This window comes from Poromitra crassiceps, assembly GCF_964638095.1.
Source record: "Poromitra crassiceps genome assembly, chromosome: 1".
Classification (NCBI taxonomy): domain Eukaryota; kingdom Metazoa; phylum Chordata; class Actinopteri; order Beryciformes; family Melamphaidae; genus Poromitra; species Poromitra crassiceps.
Window position 1 is genome coordinate 22,926,102 of NC_139623.1, and position 21,035 is coordinate 22,947,136.

At 44.9% G+C, this 21,035-nt stretch overlaps 1 long non-coding RNA gene across 1 annotated transcript; it reads right to left on the reverse strand.

Annotated features, from left to right (window-relative positions):
- Window positions 1–8,366: 8,366 nt before the first annotated feature.
- Window positions 8,367–12,963, reverse strand: LOC310785087. Its single transcript, XR_014553144.1, has 3 exons — window positions 12,868–12,963; window positions 11,538–11,630; window positions 8,367–10,373 (listed from the first exon to the last, which is right to left on the reverse strand). It is a non-coding gene; the product is annotated as an uncharacterized lncRNA (long non-coding RNA).
- Between the last annotated feature and the right edge of the window lie 8,072 nt (window positions 12,964–21,035).

Genomic DNA, 21,035 nt, shown 5'->3' on the forward strand with positions numbered 1-21,035 from the left:
AAATCTGAAGACCTTGGAGAGGGCTGGAGGAGAATGGGGTGGAGGAGGGTCGCAGGAACGCACTGAAAAGCAGCAGACCAGACAGGGAGAAAAGGTGGCTTTTAGCTTGATAGCTAGATGATGATAGGTTGAATGGGAAGATGTGTCTTGCTCTGATTGGTTTAATCGAAATGAATGGGCATGACAACTAAAAGGTTTCTCCCAGAAGCGGGAAAGGAGTGGAGACGGAGGGGAATGAATGAGTGTGACAACTAAAGGGTTTCTCCTTAGGAGAGTGAATAAATTAAGAGTGAATGAATGACAACTAACAGGTCTCTTCTTTTAGAATTTTCGCTAAGCTTCATAAGAGGGATAGAAGAGTGATGAAAGGCAATATGTAAAGGAGGAGATTATAAAAGATATCCAGACATACATAGAGGAGAATGACAACGGGGAGGTGTCCCCACCGGTGCTGTGGGATGCGTGCAAGGCCGTTATGCGAGGGAAAATAATCGCCAAATCAGCATACTTAAAAAAATATTACAACAAAAACTAACTACACTACAATCAGATTTGAAAAGATTAGAGAGAGAACATAAAGATAGTATAGATGAAAACATAAACCGGGAAATCAAAAGGAAAAAACCAGAGATAAATGACATTTATGCACAAGAGACCCAAAAGAAATTAATATTTATGAAACAAAGATATTATGAGGCTGGGAGTAAATCAATGAAACTGTTGGCTTATAGACTGAAAAAAGAACAGGCAAGAAATAATATCTACAAGATAAGAGACTCACAAACCAAATCAACAAAGTATAAGACAGAAGATATACAGAAGTGTTTCGAATCTTACTATAAGAAACTCAACCAAAAATTGATAATAAAGTTCAGATCGATCAATTTCTGGGGAATCTGAATTTACCAAAAGTAACGGAGGAACAGAATAGGGGGTTAAAGGCGGGAATTACAGCAGAGGAAATAAATGCGGCAATCTTAAATCTCAAGGCCAACAAGTCCCCGGGCACGGATGGGTACACCTCGGAGTGGTACAAGGCACTTAGGGGTACTATAATTCCGATGTTAGAGAATACATTCAACTGGGTGTTGAAGGGGGGAGAAGTCCCATATTCCTGGAGGGAAGCCATCATCTCGGTGATCCCTAATAGGCGATGGGCCCAGACGGCGTATCTGCTTTAGTTATTGAAAGCAATGATCCTCATCGAGGGAGAACCCAGCCCTCTAAAGTTGCAAATATTATTTTCATCTTAATCAGATTCCGTTTGTTGCCACTCGAAAATTCTACGAGCCTTTCCAAAACCAGAGTTTAAAGTACGTTACATTTGCAGGCAAATGCTGCGACCTACTGGCCGGTAGAACCAATAGCACACCAAGATACTGTTGGAGGGACGTCATTGACCTATCAGAGTTCGTTACGTTATCATACGGCTCTGCTCTTCCTCCCCGAGACGAGTTGGACACAACAAACAAAACAACATGATATATAGCAGCAGCTGCATCACTATACATTTGAGCGTAAGTATTAATGGTTTGCAACTTGTTTGTGTTGTACAGCATTTTGTTCAAACATATGGTGACGTTGAATCAGTGTTAGCTTAGCGCTATTTAGCTAGCACACGCTAGAATGGGCCTGCATAGCCATTTCTAACTAGCTAGTTTTTCTCGAATTGATATAACGTTAGCATGGAACCATCTCGTTTTGACAGTGGGGAGATGATGTTAGCTTTTAGGTTGATACTAAACCTTCAGATCTTTACTACCTAGTCTCGCTAGCCAGCCTCTCTTCCTTTCTGTCAGAGACTCTGACAGAAAGGAAGAGAGGCTGGCTAGCGAGACTATTTACTACCTAACATCAGAAAAGCTAGTCACAATGCAGGCTGCAAACTCACCGTTAGCGTTAGGTGACAGCTTAGGGTAAGGTGACAGCCAACTTTTCATACCAAAATAGGAGGATTTCTGAGTCGTTTGATTTCTGCCCTGGTATCTGTCACCTTTTTCACTCTCCATGACATTGCATCCCTGAATATGAAGTCAGTTAGATTTATGGATCACTGCACCAAAACTTCTGATATGCATATGTAATGGGGTGACCTGCACCCATGGGTCCCACCCACTAATCTCCACATACCAGGTGTTTCCGGTTACCTAATTTGGCCTGCCCCTCAATTGGCCGGCCCTTCAATTGGCCAGCCCCTATAAATAGCCTGCCTAACAGAGCATAGGCTAAGGCTGGCTTCTCTCTTTGAGCTTTTCCGCTGAACCATATTTACCATTCACTAGCAAGGACCACACAACAACCAGGAACGTTTGACCATTTATTTGAATGGATAATGAGCTCCGTCTCGGCAGAGTATATGGGCTCCATCTAGGTGGAGCGTGGGATCCGTCTCGGCGGATCGTCAGTGGTTTGGGGAGGTTCGGCGGGGTCAGCCTACTTCCGGTCTCCGAGGAGTCCAGCAGTCGAGCGGCTTCGACAGACCCCCTACTTCTAGTTACCTATACGGGAAGACAGAATGAGGAGGAGACAGAGAAATGGAGGAGAGAGAACACAAGAGGGTGGGGGGGAGGGGCGCAGAAGCGAGAGCCAAGAGGAGACAACAGGCCAGGTGAGGTTATATAGGAGGTTAGGTTCACCTGGGGAGGCGTGGCTTGTGAAGGCCTGATTGATTGCGTGGTCCTGCTCCTGAAACTCGCTTAGTAAGCTTCCATTCACTAGCAAGGACCACACAACAACCAGGAACGTTTGACCATTTATTTGAATGGATAATGAGCTCCGTCTCGGCGGAGTATATGGGCTCCATCTCGGTGGAGCGTGGGATCCGTCTCGGCGGATCGTCAGTGGTTTGGGGAGGTTCGGCGGGGTCAGCCTACTTCCGGTCTCCGAGGAGTCCAGCAGTCGAGCGGCTTCGACAGACCCCCAAAAACCTCCAGTTAGGTGAAGAGAAAGGACTGAGCAGAACGGAGATCTTTGAGATCTGATCGTAAGTATCGACGGTAGGTCTGGGAGGACCAGCGGCCCATGAGTTTGATGAGGTGTTCCGGGGTGCCGTTGCGAGGGATGAAGTGGCGGCACCGATTCTGAAGGAGTGTCCGGAGTAGTGGATGGGGGAGATACCGGATGAGGAGAGGACAGCCGGAGGTGATGGTGGAGTCAGAATCCAGTGGCCAATTGGCCGGAACTGGAGACGAAGAGAGGATCGTGGGTATACGGCTATATGATTTCAGGTAATTTAGGTAAGATGAGAGGACCTCGAAGGATTCGGTGGTAACGGGGCTTTGAAATCAAAGTGTCATCAAAGTGTCTTCTGAGTGATGTAGGTCGGACGTGCAAACATGGCGGCGTGGGTTGAAGAGAAAAGTCCAGGCGGTGAAGTTGGATCACCAAAGGAAGTCAAAGAAGGTTCCTCCAAGGTTCAGGCTATGCGAGGAGTGTCTTAGCCGGAGCGGTGCGGATACATGTTGAGGAGTGTCGTAGCTGAGGAGTGTCGTAGCCGGAGCGATACAGATACATGTTGAGGAGTGTCGTAGCCGGAGCGATACAGATACATGTTGAGGAGTGTCGTAGCCGGAGCGATACAGATACATGTTGAGGAGTGTCGTAGCCGGAGCGATACAGATACATGTTGAGGAGTGTCGTAGCCGGAGCGATACAGATACATGTTGAGGAGTGTCGTAGCCGGAGCGATACTGATACATGTTGAGGAGTGTCGTAGCCGGAGCGATACTGATACATGTTGAGGAGTGTCGTAGCCGGAGCGATACATGTTGAGGAGTGTCGTAGCCGGAGCGATACTGATACATGTTGAGGAGTGTCGTAGCCGGAGCGATACTGATACATGTTGAGGAGTGTCGTAGCCGGAGCGATACAGATACATGTTGAGGAGTGTCGTAGCCGGAGCGATACAGATACATGTTGAGGAGTGTCGTAGCCGGAGCGATACAGATACATGTTGACAGGAAGGCGGCATGAGTCTCTGGTTGCTTCCAGGCGAAGGAGACCACTGCGGAGAGAGGCTACTTGAGGGTGGTTAGAAGTTAGGCTTAGAATGCCGGTTATGAGTGACGCCACTGAGAGTCCTGACGGTTGAGTTTGGATGGCCGGACGGAGGGGACATAGGAGGTGAAGCTGATCAAGGTTAATAGGTTGAATGTTGGGAAGGCGATCTTGTATCGGCGGTGGAACTGCAATGCTGCCGCGAACCATCTGTCATCGTAGAACCCCAAAACCGATGGAAGGAGCACCTTTAGTGAAAAGGCCGATGTGGGCAGGCAGGGGAGGGATACGACCTGGCCCTCTTGGCGGCTGGTGGATGCACGACGATGGCCGACTGCATGGTGACGTCCAGGCTGATTAACAGAGACGTTAACTGGCAACCGATTCCGGTCGCAGAGAGGAATCTTCTGAGATGGAGGGGAATTTGGTTAACTGGCAACCCTGTGTCATTTGTCGAGATGAAGGGAAACGGGTTAACTGGCAACTTGATGCCATTCGTCGAATCAGGAAGCCACTGAGATGGAGGAATTTGGTTTAACTGACAGCTCTGTGCCGTTCGTAGAACTGGGAGGCTGCTTGGAGCGTGGTGCTGGTGCTTCGTGACATTGCGTCTTGCACCGCTGTTGTTAAAGCTACTGAAATGGTGTTGCGATTGTTCTGGTGGCTTGAGAGCGAGGGAGTGAAAAGGCAACAGGGGCACCGACATCCTAGTGCCGGAAGCTCTGGCTGAGGGGAATGCTGTACGTGGGCTGCTGTGGGCGTTGTCATCCTGGCGTCGGTTCCCCCGCTGAGGTCGGCTGCTCCTGGCGCTGGCATCCCTGCGTCAGGTTCCCCCTCCAAGGTCGGCTGCTGTGGGCGCTGGCATCGGGTTCCCTCGCTGAGGTCGGCTGCTGAAATGGTGTTGTGATTGTTCTGGTGGCTTGAGAGCGAGGGCAGATGCTGAGGGTGGAGGGAGTAGGTGGCGGGGGTTGCAGGTAGGCCTGCCTGGATCGGCTGCAGTGTAGACTGGGAATGCTGCAGGTGCTGATTGTAGTCTACGTAGGGCGTTGGCATCCCGGTGCCTGGAGACATCCCGGTGCCTGAACGCATCTCGGTGCCTGAAAAGCATCCCGGTGCCTGAACGCATCCCGGTGCCTGAACGAATCTCGGTGCCTGAACGTGAAGCAGCGGTAGCTGTGGGAACGAGTCGATGGCTGCGGGGACGGGGCCGTGTCGAGGGGGACATGAGGCAGCGGCAGCTGCGGGTCCGTGTCGAGGGCGCTGCGGCGCCTGCATGAGGTGGTAAGGCGATGGGGACGGTGGTGGCGGGGCCATGTCGATGGCGAGTGGCGCCTGACTGAGGTGGTAAGGTGATGCGACGACAGTGGCGGTAACGAGGCTGTGTCGAGGCGACGTGAGGCAGCGGTAGCTGCGGGAACGAGTCAACGGCGGCGGGGACGGGGCCGTGTCGAGGGAGAACTGTACAGGCGCGCGTCGCCTATGTCTAGACCTGGGCTACTAGACCTACCTGTGGCAGTTGCTAGATGAAGACAGCGGTAGTTGCCGGACATGGGCGGTTGCCGTAGGTAGGCTGTGGTAGTTGCTAGATGTAGCCTGCGGTCGCTGTGTGGTCGCTATACATTGGCTGGGGCAGCTGTTAGATGCAGGCTGTGGCGGTTGCTGGGTGCAAACTGCGACGGTTGCTAGACGTGTGCGGCGGAGGTCGCTGGCTGGGGTGGTTGCCAAATGTCGGTTAGAGAACGTGCTGGATGTAGGCCAAGCAATTGCTAGACGTGGGCGGCGGTGATTGCTGGACGTAGCTCGATGTAGGCTGTGACGGTTTCTTGACCTATGCTGGGCGGTAGCTGGATGCGCTAAGTGTAGGCTGCTGACGCCATGGCGGCCGAGCCGGTGCTTGAGTGCGGTGATGACCGAGGTGGCTGGTAACGCTACGGTATAGCATGTCCCGGCTGCCGTACTGGCGTGTCACTGGGTGGGGGCAGGCGTGCTGATAACCGTGGTGCTGGGGCACCGTGCACGATGACGTTGCATCTGAATGATTGTCTGATCACCAGTAGCGACATGAATGAAAATGTTTAAAACGGCGTTGCAAACGGAGTGTGGATCCGGTCGTCCTATACGAGGGATCGGGCGTATATTTTTGTAAACGAACCACGTCACTGGGTGGCAACGGCACACAACTTTAACACAACGTGCATATATTGTACATGAAACTCTTGAGCTAATTCTGCTTTCACTCAGAATGTCTTTGGGGTTTGCAAAATGTATGAATGTTCAACCGGTTTTATTTTGAAGTAACAATGGGAAGTGGTGCTGCTTACACTAGGTGGCTTGACACTCGGGAGGCCTAGGTTTGTTTTCAGGTGACGTAACGTCAAAATGGCGACCGAGGCGAGACCGTTGACCATTGGCTTGTTTGCAACCACGTGACATGCTGGTAGGAAGCGAAATGAAGCTCTAGAAAATCCGAGAAAATCGCACAAGTTGCTGGAAAACATGCATGTTTTGCAATCATCTGAGGATACCTGCAGCGTGGAGCGGCATCCAACCTCTTGCATGAGCAGACATCCGGATCACGTGGTTGTTAACGAGCTAAAGTAAACAACTTGCATTACGTTAAAATGATGTACGGCCGTGAGAAAGCTTTCGAGGTGCATACACGTACTGCTGGAGAAGCTAGTATTTCGTCTGTCATTCCCTTTGCCATGTAACCTACGGTCGGTGGCTATATGACCAGGAAGATACTCGCCTCCCATGATACGAGTGAACGGGTCCCGAGGACGCTGCCTGCGGCGGGGGAGACATCGGCTTCGGGCTGGTCCGGGGGCCAGGGGAGGAGCTCGTCCCGACGAGGACAAGGAAGCGGCATCCGTGGCCAGAGGTGCGGGTGAACGGGGTCCCGAGGACGCTGCCTGCTGCGGGGGAGGCATCGGCTTCGGGCTGGTCCGGGGGCCAGGGGAGGAGGTCGTCCCGACGAGGACAAGGAAGCGGCATCCGTGGCCAGAGGTGCGGGTGAACGGGGTCCCGAGGACGCTGCCTGCGGCGGGAGAGGCATCGGCTTCGGGCTGGTCCGGGGTCCAGGGGAGGAGGTCGTCCCGACGAGGACAAGGAAGCGGCATCCGTGGCCACGGGTGAGTAGACGTTCGGCGTGGCGTGCGAGATTACTGTGGTTGCGGTAATCGTTTGCGTGCACGAGCGCAGAAGCGAGAGCCAAGAGGAGACAACGGGCCAGGTGAGGTTATATAGGAGGTTAGGTTCACCTGGGGAGGCGTGGCTTGTGAAGGCCTGATTGATTGCGTGGTCCTGCTCCTGAAACTCGCTTAGTAAGCTTCCATTGTGAAAGGTATGTAGTGACAATTACGGTTGGTTGATGCACATTGTATGTCTCTTTGTGTTTATGGAGTTTGTTTCATTCCTTAAACAGACTACTGTGTATCTGTCCTGTGTCTGGGTAGCAGGAGCTGTTCGTATGCCAATGCTAACTGCTGCTGGTGAGTCTAATAATGGGCTAAAAGCATGTCACATGTCATTCTGTTTGTCTGTGGCTAATTGTGCCTCTTCTTTTTATACAGAACCTAAGCTGCTGTTCTAGCTGTTCTGCCCTTCTCCTGTTTATAAGTGTACCTTTAATTTAGCAAAAGAGTAATTGTTGTCCACTGGTCCAGAATTGAGTTTCCCCTTTTTGTGTCCCGCAGAGGCCTGGCCACTGGAGTGGGTGTGGGTGTTAGACTGGTGCGAGCTGCGGGCCCTCCGTACCTGCCTTTTCTTTCTTTATTTGCATGCGTGTGTGTGCCGTTGCAGTGTGCCGTGTTCATGCACCCTTTGCACCAAGCACTTTAATTGTGTGTGTGTGTGTTGTACACTCAAAAAAATGATTTGTAAGATTTACTTAAATAAAACACTGCGACAAATTGCACAGCGATTTTCAAGTAAATTTTAGTGCTGAAATACTAAGTACAACTCACTTGCCAGTATCAAGTAAGATCTACTTAAAACCTTTAAGTAAATGTTATTTAAAACTATCAACTAAATCTTATTCATCTGTATTGTTCTCTGTTTGACATTTTAATTACTTAATAATTACTCACTATAATTAGACCCTTCTCAAGGGGGCCATTTTGTGTCGAAAAGGCAGGGTAAACACAGGTGTAAGCAAAACACTAATGAGGGTTTCCAACTTCCATGATTGGAATTTGGAAATCCTCATTAGTGTTTTGCTTGCACCTGTGTTTATTCTGCCTTTTCGACACAAAATGGCCCCCGTGAGAAGGGTCTATTATGTAAATGTTTTTACATGTTTTCCATAAATGTTACCAAATATTCACAAATCACAACTAAAATACCATTTAACAGTTTATTTTTTCCCCAACAATGAATCACCAACGTTCACATCACATGTGACATCTGGAAACATCTACTTAAGGTGCATTCCGTAAAACCTTCCAAATGGTTGAAACAACAAAACCGTGGAATTAGCTTGACCAGGGATGCAAACATGGATAATGAAAAAGGTGACATACCAGGGCAGACACAAGACCACTCAAAAATCATTCACTTAAAGGGATAGTTCGGTTTGTTTGAAGTGGGGTCCTATCAGCTAGTTCCATACACTAACTGAAATAGGTACAGTGTTCTGGACGCTGAGCACACCGTTTATCGAGACCCAGCACTCTGAAGCAGCAGCCTCCAGACCTCTGTCTCTCTAGTAGACGGGGCCAAGAACTAAAACGTAATTTAGCCACCTAAAACAACGGCCACCTAAACAAATCGATATATTTGTACATGTACGCTCTATTTTGACAATTTTCAGCGCTTTACTTTTCTGCCAAACAGCCTTCTCATTCGGTACTACTTTTTCTCCCAACCGTACAACTGCCGTATTCCTCCGCTAAACGCCTGCACAGAGCCGCGGCGCTGGATTACTCCGCAGATCAGCTGTTATTTTGGGTTATTTCTCCCGGCTTGTTAGTGAAGACAACAAATAGAATACACAAACGAAAATATGAGTGATTTTGATAGCGAGGACGATATGCCATTCACCTTGGTGACAAATACAATTATGAACCAGAGAGACTAAGAAGAGGAACTTTTGCAGAGAGAGAGTGAACAGGCAGAAAGAGAGATACGAGGAACTGCCATAATAGGCTGCCTAAATGCCGGGGTGTCCTGCAGACCTTTTTCACCATTCCCAGGATGAATTGGGGAAAACGTCCCAGACGTGAGAGGCCAGGTGACTTGTTGTCTCTAAAGTAAGTCAGTGTTTTGTCTCTCTTCTAAGCCTTCCTGTTTTGTAAACCGCGGCTCTGTGTTCTGTGCAGGTGTTTAGCGGAGGAATACAGTAGTTCTATGGTTGGGAGGAAATAGTGCCGAATGAGAGGGCTGTTTGACGGTAAAGTAAAGTGCTGAAAATTGTCAAAATAGAGCTTGCATGTACACTGATATTGATTTGTTTAGGTGGGCGTTGTTTTAGGTGGCTAAATTACGTTTTAGTTATTGGCCCCGTGTACTAGAGACAGAGCTGTGGAGGCTGTTGCTTGGAGTGCTGGGTCTCGATAGACGGTGCGCTCAGCGTCCAGAACACTGTACCTATTTCAGTTAGTGTATGCAACTAGCTGATAGGACCCCACTTCAAACAAACCAAACTATCCCTTTAAGTGCCTTAATCATAGCGACCATAAATGTTCTGACTCTCTAAAACAGTGATTCTCAAAGTGGGGTCCTGGGGACCCCCACGGGTCCTTAAGAAGATCCCCATCAAAAAGCGACAGACATTATTTTACTATAATTCCATCCAAAAGTAATACAATGACAGAATGTATGACTATTTTGGTCATGGATTTTCGTACACTTTCTGTAATATTGTATCAGATGGTGGACCCTGGGACAAAATCTTATCAAATGTGGTCCATGGTCTAATTTGTGTCATGTAGGGGTCCTTGATGTGAAAACGTTTGAAAACCACTGCTCTAAAAGACTTGTGTTGGATCTGGTCAAATATGTCCAGGACTTGACTTTGGAAAAATTTTACAGAAAAGCAGACACTTGAATGAACATTCAGTTACAGCAAAAAAAAAACCATTCTATATCAGATGCATGTGTTATTGATTCATGTCTGTCATGACATTGGAAAGTCCACAAGCTGCTGTATGCGAGACGAGGGTCCAATGCAGGTGAATTGTTACAGTCTTTTGCAAGATGGAGAAGTGATTTGAGGCGTACCAGCAGCAGATTGTACAGTACTTGCCATGGCGACAGCAGTACTGTCGCATCCTGACATCTTCTTGCCCTCAAGAAGGACGGATACATCCACTGGCTCCTCTCGATCAGCACCATGGACGACCAGGATCTTGAGGATGTGTTGAGTGGCATCACTGCGACTGTCCCCCTCATACAATTGACAAGAAAAAATAAGACAATTCAGTTGAGAAACAAATACAAAATAGAGTGATTGAATCATTTGAAGTGATTACATTGTCAGGGCAGAATGAACACATACAGTAGTGTTAAAAATGACCTTTATTAAACATAGCTCAGATTATGTTAAATTGTGTCAAATCTACAGTAAGTTCACACTGTGATGCTTTTACAGTAAGCCAGCATTCATAAAATATTTGCAGAACATGGCACAAGATGGCTGCATTCCAGATGGTAGCCCCTGCATACATGTTGCTTTCAGCCAATCGTGTGGCTCTGCACCTTAATTGGCCTTTTACATTGTCACCTTTAGCTGTGTAAAGCCATGCCATGTCGAGCTGATTTCAGTTTCCATTACAATTTTTTTTATGTGCCAAGCCATGCCGAGCTGCGATCGAGATGGACCTTCTCTGGAATGGGACCAAAGCACACTAGACCCACCTCGAGCGGGTTGCAAAATTGCAAGCGAGCTGCAGCAACGCCTCAGTCAACCCTTGACGACCCCCCTCCTCCCCCTCAAACAAACAGCTGTGTTGCAGCATAGGTTAGGTTGTAATAGCAAACTCTCCTGTCTCTCTCCAGAGTGGAGAGAGCAGAGAGAAAGGTGTGTTTAAAAGCCTCTCAAGTGTTATTTTCTAGCTTCTAATAATTCAATCTCTGTGGTTTGATGTTTAATTTGTCTCTTGTGTTTCGGTTTGTACTTTCAGATATCTGCTTCATTTTACTGTACCATTTCCTGATCACATGAGCCGTGCCTTTGGCCCCATGTCCATGTCGGGCAAGGCTCGGCGCATTTAAAGTGGTAAAGGAAACATAAATCAGGGTGACATGGTTTAGCTCAAGTGGCCAAAGGGGCCAATGGAAAAGGCCCACCTATGGCTTTGTAACCGTAGAGCACGTTTAATTTTTGTGATTGTACTTAATTTGAATCATTGAAATTGAGTTTGTTCTTCCAGATGATACATTATGATTTTTTATTTTTTTTATCTGCCATTTGGGCCATCGCTGAGTGTAATATCTCCATCCCTTCCCTCCATCCCTTCGTCTGCCTTCCTCTCTTACCGTTAATTAGCATTTTAAATAATAACAAATTAATATTTTAAAGTGTTAAAAAAATCATGCATTACCTGGCATTCGTCAAAAAGTTCCTCTTCTTTCTCGCCAAGGTACAGTATGAAGGTGCAGATAACAGCTTCATGTCTCATCTCAATGCTTTGGTTCTGTGAACAGAGCACAACAAATATTGTGTCAATACTGAACCATTATTCATACACGATGAACTGTCAAGAGAGAACACAACATGTGATTTGAGTGCACGGAGCAAGTAGCCTGGTAAACCAGCCCGTCACGTGAACTCACATTTCATTTGGTTCTGCGTGACGGTCTGGCCCCGATGCCATGGGGGGGGTTTAGCAGGGGCGGGAGCATGGGCGGGCTTAGTTGCCTTGACAGACAACTCCTTCAGCCAATCAGCGTCGGATCCAATCAAACCCAAATCCACTCGGGAGAATGGCAAAAACATATTTTCCGCCAAGAAACTCTGCGGTCGCGGCGATACTCCTGTACTTGCTTAATTGTTGTTATTGAGTCTATTTCTGCAATAACTGCACTTTATGGCTGTTTAAACTAGACAAACGCTGACATGACTCCTCGAGACCATCAGGCAAGGAGGCGGCCATTACTGTTTTGTTAGTGCAGTGCTAGTGGCGTTCCTGATTGGCCAACTTGCGCTGTCAATCCCAGCGGAGTCGCTGATTGGCTCTTCCGCTTCTGCTAAACCCCCCCACTGGCGTCGGGGCCAGACCGTCACGGAGAACCAAATGAAATGTGAGTTCACGTGACGGGCTGGTTTACCAGGCTACGGAGCAAGAGCCTCGGGGTGGAACGATACATCGATCTGCATTGATGCATCGATTCAATGATCTGATACATTTTTTGTTTTTGCTCCAAGTTAAATGTTTTATGGTCACTCACAGTTCAGTAGGTCACGAGTTGGCTTGGTTCCAGCCTTAAAACTTGTTATATAAGGGTTTTTTAAATGTCTATGGAAAAAAATTATGGGAAACTCACTTCCGGGGCAAGAGATGTCATGTGACTGTTCAGCATCGATGGACAGTGAAAACATCAATATGAATTATTAGCGTACTCTTTCGCATACAAACAATGCGAGCACCATAGCAAGCACGCAAGAAAAATAGGGAGAGGATATTCGCTCCCCTCTCGGATATAAATCAATGCATATAGTCTAATATCGATTGCAGCCGCTCAATCGAATCGTATAGAAATCGTGATATTGGCAAATATCGCATCATTGTCCAATGAATCCATATAGTATTGTATTGAGATCAAACGTGTGATTCCCACCCCTACAAGAGCCATGGGTGGAAAGATGGAGGATTTGTGCTGTGTATGGATTGGATTGGTGTGTCTTCCTGATTTTTTTTTAAACAAGCACACCTGACTCAGTTTGTCCAGGAACGGCCTCAGTTGTCCCCACAACACCTCCCTTGGTGTTGGTGTGTCCTCCTCCCTCAACTGTCCACTCTCGACTCATCGTAGGAGTAAGGTCATCCTGTAACAGACACAATTGTGATATTAAAACAATGGTCTAAAACAGAGGTTTTCTAAGTGAGAGGCGGGCCTCCCCAGGGGGACTCCAAACAGTTTCAGGGAAGGCTCAGTGAATGGAAGTTAAAACATATATCATTATTTCATTAGTTATCAAAAGGAGATCACATAGAATAGCCTAAATGTATGTGATTTGGTTAAAGAGATAGTTCAGAGATCATTTATTATTTTCCCCTCCAGTCAGAGAATAATCTCAGCCCCGATCTAAAACATTTAGCCACAATTTTATATCACATTAGGATAGGGGGAAATAAGTAACAGCAACATGATAGAATGCATTACATTTCTACTTGCCTGACTAATGTTGCAGTGTCACTCCACTGTCTCATCCTGCAGCTGTGGTGCTGCCCTGTGTCCTGTTGACAGAGACATGTTTTTTTACAGGTGAATTTCATGGATCACATTCACCTAATTGCAAAAGTATTCACACATTCTTTCATTGTGTGCAGACTAGCCCTTTTTTAAAGACATTCATTCTGTGTGTGTGTGTGTGTGTGTGTGTGTGTGTGTGTGTGTGTGTGTGTGTGTGTGTGTGTGTGAGTGTGTGTGTGTGTGTGTGATGCAAATGCAGTGAGCACAGCACAGAGAGAGAGAGAGAGAGAGAAGAGAGAGAGAGAGAGAGAGAGAGAGAGAGAGAGAGAGAGAGAGAGCCGAATGCAGCCACAGGCATGTATGTCCAGACATAACGTTACATTAAAGAGAGAGAGAGAGAGAGAGAGAGAGAGAGAGAGAGAGAGAGAGAGAGAGAGAGAGCGAGCGAGCAAGCGAGAGCGAGAGAACCAACGCAGCCACAGGCATGTCCAGACATAACGTTACATTAAATTAGCTCTTCCACAGCGCGGGACTGGCGGGATACTCAGTCCCACACTGGTGGGGAACGAGAGTGGACTGACAAGAGCAACTAGGCAGCTTAAACTGTGAATTGTTCAGCTCAAAATACAGGGCAGTCAAATGGCGGCAACTATTACCAGGCGCGGTGCAGCTGCACTGCACTGTTACCAACAGGAGTTTATGAGATTAAAATATGAACAGTAACATATCAACAAGTATCACAAACGCACACGGCTCCACTATTAGTATCACACATCGAATTAAACAGAAAGGCAGACTTACCTTGCAACCAAGTCAATCCTCTTGCAAAAATGCAGCCACGCACCAACTCCTCCATGTGCTTGAAACCGAAAGAGAACTGCCTGGTGCAAATGCGCATGCGCGGATTAAATAAAGCTATGTTTGATTAAAATTTACCTACTGTTTTAAGGATTAGGTATGTAAATATTATTATGTATTATGTAAGTAAATATTACGCAAACATTCTTACAAAAATGTACCCATTCCACACAGTTAATTTACTTACTGTTTTTAGGATTATGTATGTAAATATTATTATGTATTATGTAAGTAAATATTACGCAAACATTCTTACTAAAATGTACCCATCCCACACATTTAATGTATTTTCAAGAATAAAATGTGTACATATTACAAAATAATATTTAGAAATTATACTTCCTAATATTACTAAGTAGAAATTATGTCAGTTCTTTACTAAACATTACTACACCATGCAGTAAATTCTTTCAGTGTACACGCTTGGTGGGGTAGGTACTTTTATTCTTAAACTCTCGTATCTTAAACTATCCAGTCACCCCCTCACTCACTTTAGTTCCAGCGCCCTTTGCTTTTACCCCTCCCCTTAGTAGCTTGGACATTTTAAAGGTGCATTCCCATGTTTTTGCAATTTAGCTGTTTTTAGCATTGTTTGAATAAATCTTAATAATTTGGCAATTGCAATTGGTCTGAGCTTTTTCTAATAAATAACACCTACTTTTATACCTGGAAACCACGTCTCTGCTCCTCTCATTGGTCTCTCACCATTGTGAACGAATCTGTATGGTTTATCTGTGGGCATTAAAGCCCTGGTATCTCCTTGGGTGAAACTCCCTAGGTGGCGTTGTCAGTTATTTAGACCTGGTCACACATACATGAACCACCATCATTCAGTCAGTCAGTCAATTAATCAACAACTTTATTAATCCAACTCAGGAAAATTCGTTTTGAATAGTTTGTTGATGTAACAAATAGTAACATAAAAAGCAGATACACCAAATAGCTCAAATGTGAAAGAGAATCTATAAATGTTGATAAATGAAGATGGCTGTGAACCCAAAATAAAAATAATTACAATATTGTGACCCAGAGTTTAACTAAACTTCTGTGGGCACTGGACAGGGCTCTGCTAAGCACTGCAGTGTATGAGATTAAAAAGTGACTTCTTCTGTTTTCTTTGCAGGTATACATTTCCACCAATTCCAATGGATCTGTGTCCTGTCAGAACCCTCAACTGCAGTGTCCTGCAATACAGAACCATCTAGGTCACACATGGGCCGGACCCGGCCCCTGGACCATCTCAATCCGGCACCCAACGTCCTCAAAGGAAAACAAAACAATGCACAAAAAGTCAATAAAAGACAGCATCACGTTAATAAATCTAATCCGCTACAGCCATTTGATTTGTATCACTATGATATCAGGAGATTAACAGGAGAAATTACCAATCACAGCGGGAGAGAGGGTTACAAATAGAGAGACCCCCATGAAAATCAGGAGTGTTGGCAGTTATCAGTCCAATGTGTTGCACTTCGCTTACTTTATATTATGTAAGTTAGTATGGCCCTCTGGAAAACAAATGTCCCACCCCTGATCTAGGTTGATAGACTTTCAGATATCAAGTATCTTGGTCAACAGGCTGGCATAAGTAATGTCTCTTATAATGATCATTAAAACTGATTTGGTGACACAAAGTATTTAACACTGTTTCATTATTTGCATCATCAAACATAGCTGCTATCAAGAGGTTTTGAGGTGTCTTCAGTGACCAGCTTACTGTACCAGGTCACTCTTACCAGAAGTGACTACGCTGTTGTCTGTTAGCCAAATATATTTCCAGGCTGTTAGATTATAGATTATCTGACATCAGCCATCTTGATAGATATTCCACTGTCATTGTTTTAATTTTGCAGAGTTGTTGGCTGATTTGTTCTCTCTTTAGTTGAGATGTTTTGCATGAACTGTAATACCATCTGATATTTTCAGTGTTCCTGCAAAAAAAATCATCCACAATTCATTTAAACAGATGGACATTTGCTGGTCTCAGTTCATTTATTTTCACGGCTCAAACCTTCAGATTTGTTGAAATACTGATCTATAGAAGTTAAAATAAAAAGACTGCATAGGAGTTATGAGTGTGCAATCTGTTTCCTTTGTTTACAACTTAGAACACACTACAAAACATGAAAAGCCACTTTTGCCTGCTCCTTGGTTGACCGTGCAGATGTATAAACTATGACAATTAAGCAAAGAAGTGATTTTATATTTAAACTGAGGTTCTAATTACATTTGAAGACCCAGACAGTAGTCTACATCATGATAGCAGAAACGGGCGGCTACCGATGCACTCATTTGGCTTTTCCATCAGGTCATCCTGTCATTGAAGGTTGGAGGCAGTAGATTCTTGCAGACAACAGTGAGCCATGTCAGCCTGGTTTTGCACTCGTAGTGTTAATTTTGGCAGCAATTTTTGAATTTAGTCTTAGTCTTAGTCCAGTTTCAAAATGTCATAGTCAGTTTTTATCGCATTTAGTCAACCTCATTCTGTTTTTATTTAGTCAACTTTAGTCGACTAAAAGTCTGAGCATTTTAGTCTTATCTTAGTCCAAGAAAACAATAACTATCTTAGTCTAGTTTTAGTGAACAAAAACTGTTAACATTTTAGTCGTATCTTACTCAAACTATTTTAGTCTACCAAAACCAATATTTTATCTTATCCTTCTGATAAAAACATTTTGAATGATTAAGACCACTGGACATGGAAACTGTGATGTGCAGATTTATTTTTGAAGCAACATGATTCAACAATCCATGATACTGTAGTGTGTACACACACACACAAATTGCTGTCTAGGTAGGCATGGCATGCTACATCTGTATAAAAGGTACAATATAGAAAATAATCAATGTGCAAACAAATGGAATGCTACATTTGTATAAAATGTACAATATATAAAATAATCAATGTGCAAACAAATGGCATGCTACATTTGTATGAAAGGTAAAATCTAAAATGTATGTTATGGTAAATTTAGAGAAATGGTAAAACTGTAAATTTCTCGTGCATCAGTCTGGCGGCGAATCGAGCCACCGAGAGCCAGGGATAGGCAAGTAAAACAACTTAGTTAAGGTTAGGCAAGTAAAACACAACTTGATTAAGGTTAGGCAAGTAAAACAACTTGATAAAGGTTAGGCAAGTAAAACAACTTGATAAAGGTTAGGCAAGTAAAACAACTTGATTAAGGTTGTAAGGCTAAACCTACAGAATTAGTTTCTCTACACTTACCATAAGATACACAATGTGCAAAACAATTCACAGGATTCCCACACCTTCCTCAACATCAAATTCAAGGACCCGACACGGCATAGGTGAGACATGGATCAATGTTAATTACTGTTACAATACAAATTTTTAGGATGAAAACTAGTAGATCACAGAGAAAAAGAGAGGCTTGAATGTGTGAACACTTCTCAGCTGTGCTGTGTTTAGTGATGGCAGACTATGTGGTCTCTTGCCTTCTCTCACACAGCACAGCAAAATATATACTGTGGAGACATATGCTCCCCTAAATTCAAGCACTTTAAAGGACCCATGTCTATTTTCACAAACTTTTAAGGCCTTGAATTTTATTTTTCAAATTCACAAACTCAAGGATTTCAAGGACCAGTGGGAACCCTGAATTCAAAAACAATCAAAACAATGTCAGCTCACTAATGCAGCACAGCATGTGAAACAAAAGCCTTTGGCTCATTTGAGCAAAACTCTGTATTTAAAGAGGACAGGAAACATTTGATCATATGACTAGTTGATTTGCATTTCACCTCAGACAAGACAGAACACCACTTTCAAGACTGACATTTAACTAGATATGCTAGAATGATGAACAACATTTCAGCTTTTCACCAAGTAGTGTGCTGCTTGATGACATCACCAGGGTGGCTGTACAGTAGTAAGGATTTTAAAGATTTTGATTAATCAAAACAACCACAATCCAAGTCAGAAACACAACAGCATATACAATTCAAAGTACTTAATACCAACACTCAACTATCCTGTACTACACTGTACTGTAGCCTACAGCCAGCCTAGTGATGTCATCAAGCAGCGCCACAGTGGCTAAAGATGAAATATTGCTCATCTTTCTAGCAAATCTAGGTACATTTCGAACTTGAAAGCAGTGTCCTTTTCCAAGGACTTTTAAAACCCTCATGCACTCATCTTCTGTGCCACTAGAGCTGCATCCCTGTAGCTCCTGGCATGAGCTAGGGAGAACTCGGACAGGTGAATCCTCATGTCCAATAGCGAAGGCACAACAAGGGAAAGGGAATTTGTGTCGCTTTCAAGCACCTTCGTGTGTTCTGCAAAAGGAAGAAGCAAGTCTCTGAGTATAGCCACCTTCTGCCACTCACTGGGTAGCAGGCTGTCCCATCCCATGGTGTCAGCTACAGCTGTAAGATGGTCCTTCACTTCAAGAGCACGAGACATCATGAGATACGAACTGGACCATCTGGTTGGACAGTCTTTCACGAGGATGAGCCCACACTGTTGCAGCAAACGCTCTGTGGCAACGGATGACTTGCGAAACAGTTTGACCAGGTACCTGACTTTGTCCAGCAGTCTTTTGATTGCGGGTTCCTTCTGGATCATGTTGACAACAAGTTGAAGGGTATGGACCACACAGGGGGTTCTCTCCAAGGTTCCGTACCTAATGGAAAGTGGAACACAACATACAGACTTTTCATAAATCCTGCAAGAAGAATTAATTGTATACATTAGCACATCATTCATCACCACACTAAATATATAATATTTAGTGTGGTGATGAATGATGTGCTAATGTATCAAATACTGATTGCAGATCAAATTTTAGGACAAATATCTAAAATAGTGAATAGTCACATTATGAGGGATGACTGTGCATTGGATTTTGTGTTGGGCACACATCACCTGTATTAGCCTATTTCACATTACACCCAAAACAGCCATTTTGTGTCTAAGCCGTGTGGGTTTCAGACGCACACAAAATGATTGCTTTGCGTCTAATGTGAAATAGGTGTTCTAAAATAAATAAACATATACATTAAATGACAAACATCATGCACAGACTGACCTTTCGTCATCTTCTCGCTGATCATCGTCATCGTCATCATGGAGATTGTCCTCCTCAGAACTGCTGTCCTCTTCATCATTTGAGCGAAAAGCAGCAACCATGTTGCTTCCATTATCTGTAATAATGGTGAGAATCTTTTCTTTTGGGATCCCCCATTCTTCTGTACACTCCTCCACAAGAGAGGCGATAGACTGAGCAGTGTGTGGGTGAACCATTTGCTTTAGGTTCAGGACTATGTGTTCAGCTTTGTTATCCTGAGAGTTAAAATAACAAGCACTGACTGCCAGAAAGGATGCTGTGAGCCCCTTTTTAGTCCAAATATCTAAACCAATAGTTATTTTGCGTGCCATGGACAGTCTGTGTTTGAATTTTTCCTTTTCCGCCAGGGTTTGTCATTTTCATTTTTTTTGGCACTGTGAGCCTTCTATCCATTTTTTGCATCATCATCACAAAATCCTCATCCTCCACTGTCCGTGGAGGGAGGGCTGTGCGACCTATCCACTGTGCTATCGCCTCTTCTTTGGAACACTGTTCTTGTGAGTCTGGTTTGTAGGTTGTGTGGGAGAGCAAAGCCCCAGCGATAGCTGGCCTCTGCTCTTTCTTGGGTGGCTGGTATACTGGGGGTTTATCTGAAAGCTGGGACAGAAATAAATACAATGTCAGGACAGGACAGATGCAACATCAAGAAAATCAAGTATTGCACTAAGTATTATACATAAGTAAATCATTGCTGTCTTTTAATTCTTCGTCAAATTAAGATGTTTAGAACGGTGTGAGAGAGCGAGGGAGAGAGAAAATGTTTGAGTCTGTAAAATAGCGTTACACACACACACACACACGCTATTTTACAGACACACGCTTTTCTCTCTCCCTCGCTCTCACACAGTTCTAAACATCTTTAGGCAACGGCAACCCCCACCCGATAGAAACACCAACTGCACAGTGTAGCATTGATACAAGTTAAGCTAGCTAACTTTAGCTTGTTAGCTGGGCCTTTTGTCACTAGGAAAGCCCGGCCCCGCTGTTGAGAGATGCTAACGCTAGCCCAATACTGAATGCTACGTTGCCTTCGCTGCTCATTTTAAGCTCCTTCACAAGTTAATTCGTTAATGAGTTGGCTTGGCTAACGTTAATAGTATAAAACACAGCCTACGTGCAAACACCGCATTAGTAACGCTAGTTGGCTTACCTCAATCTCTTTGTGGTAACACTTGATGATGTGTCTCTCCAAGTTTGTAGTATTTTTCCCTGCTATTTTATGGCCACACGGCTCCCCATGTGATACAGCAACGCATTGGTTTTTTTTCTCTGCGTCATTGTATCGGAAATAAACCCAGATGTCCAGCCGTTTCTTCCTCCCAAGCATATTGAGTGCTAAAACAAGTACGTTAAAATCGAGACCATTAAAAACAAGCTAAAACAGGTGACGAGTCCTGCAGTCCTCCTCTGTCCTGACTGCGTGGCTGTGCGTGCAGCTGTGATGATTGGCAGTGGCAGCAAATTGTTTCCTTATATTGACACTGGTGTGCGCAGCACAGGAAACAGATTAACGATTAACGTTAAAATATTTCGTCTCCTCCTTTTTCGTCAACGAAAAAAAAGACAGATTTTGGCACAGTTTTTATTTGGTGAACTACATTTTCGTCTCGTCTTTTTTTGTCAACGATATTGGATGTTGATATCGTCACAGTTAGTGTTTAATCACGTGGGTACCGTCTCGTCATCGTCTCGTCTCAGTCACGGGAAAAAAGGGCGTTGACGAGCATATTTCGTCAT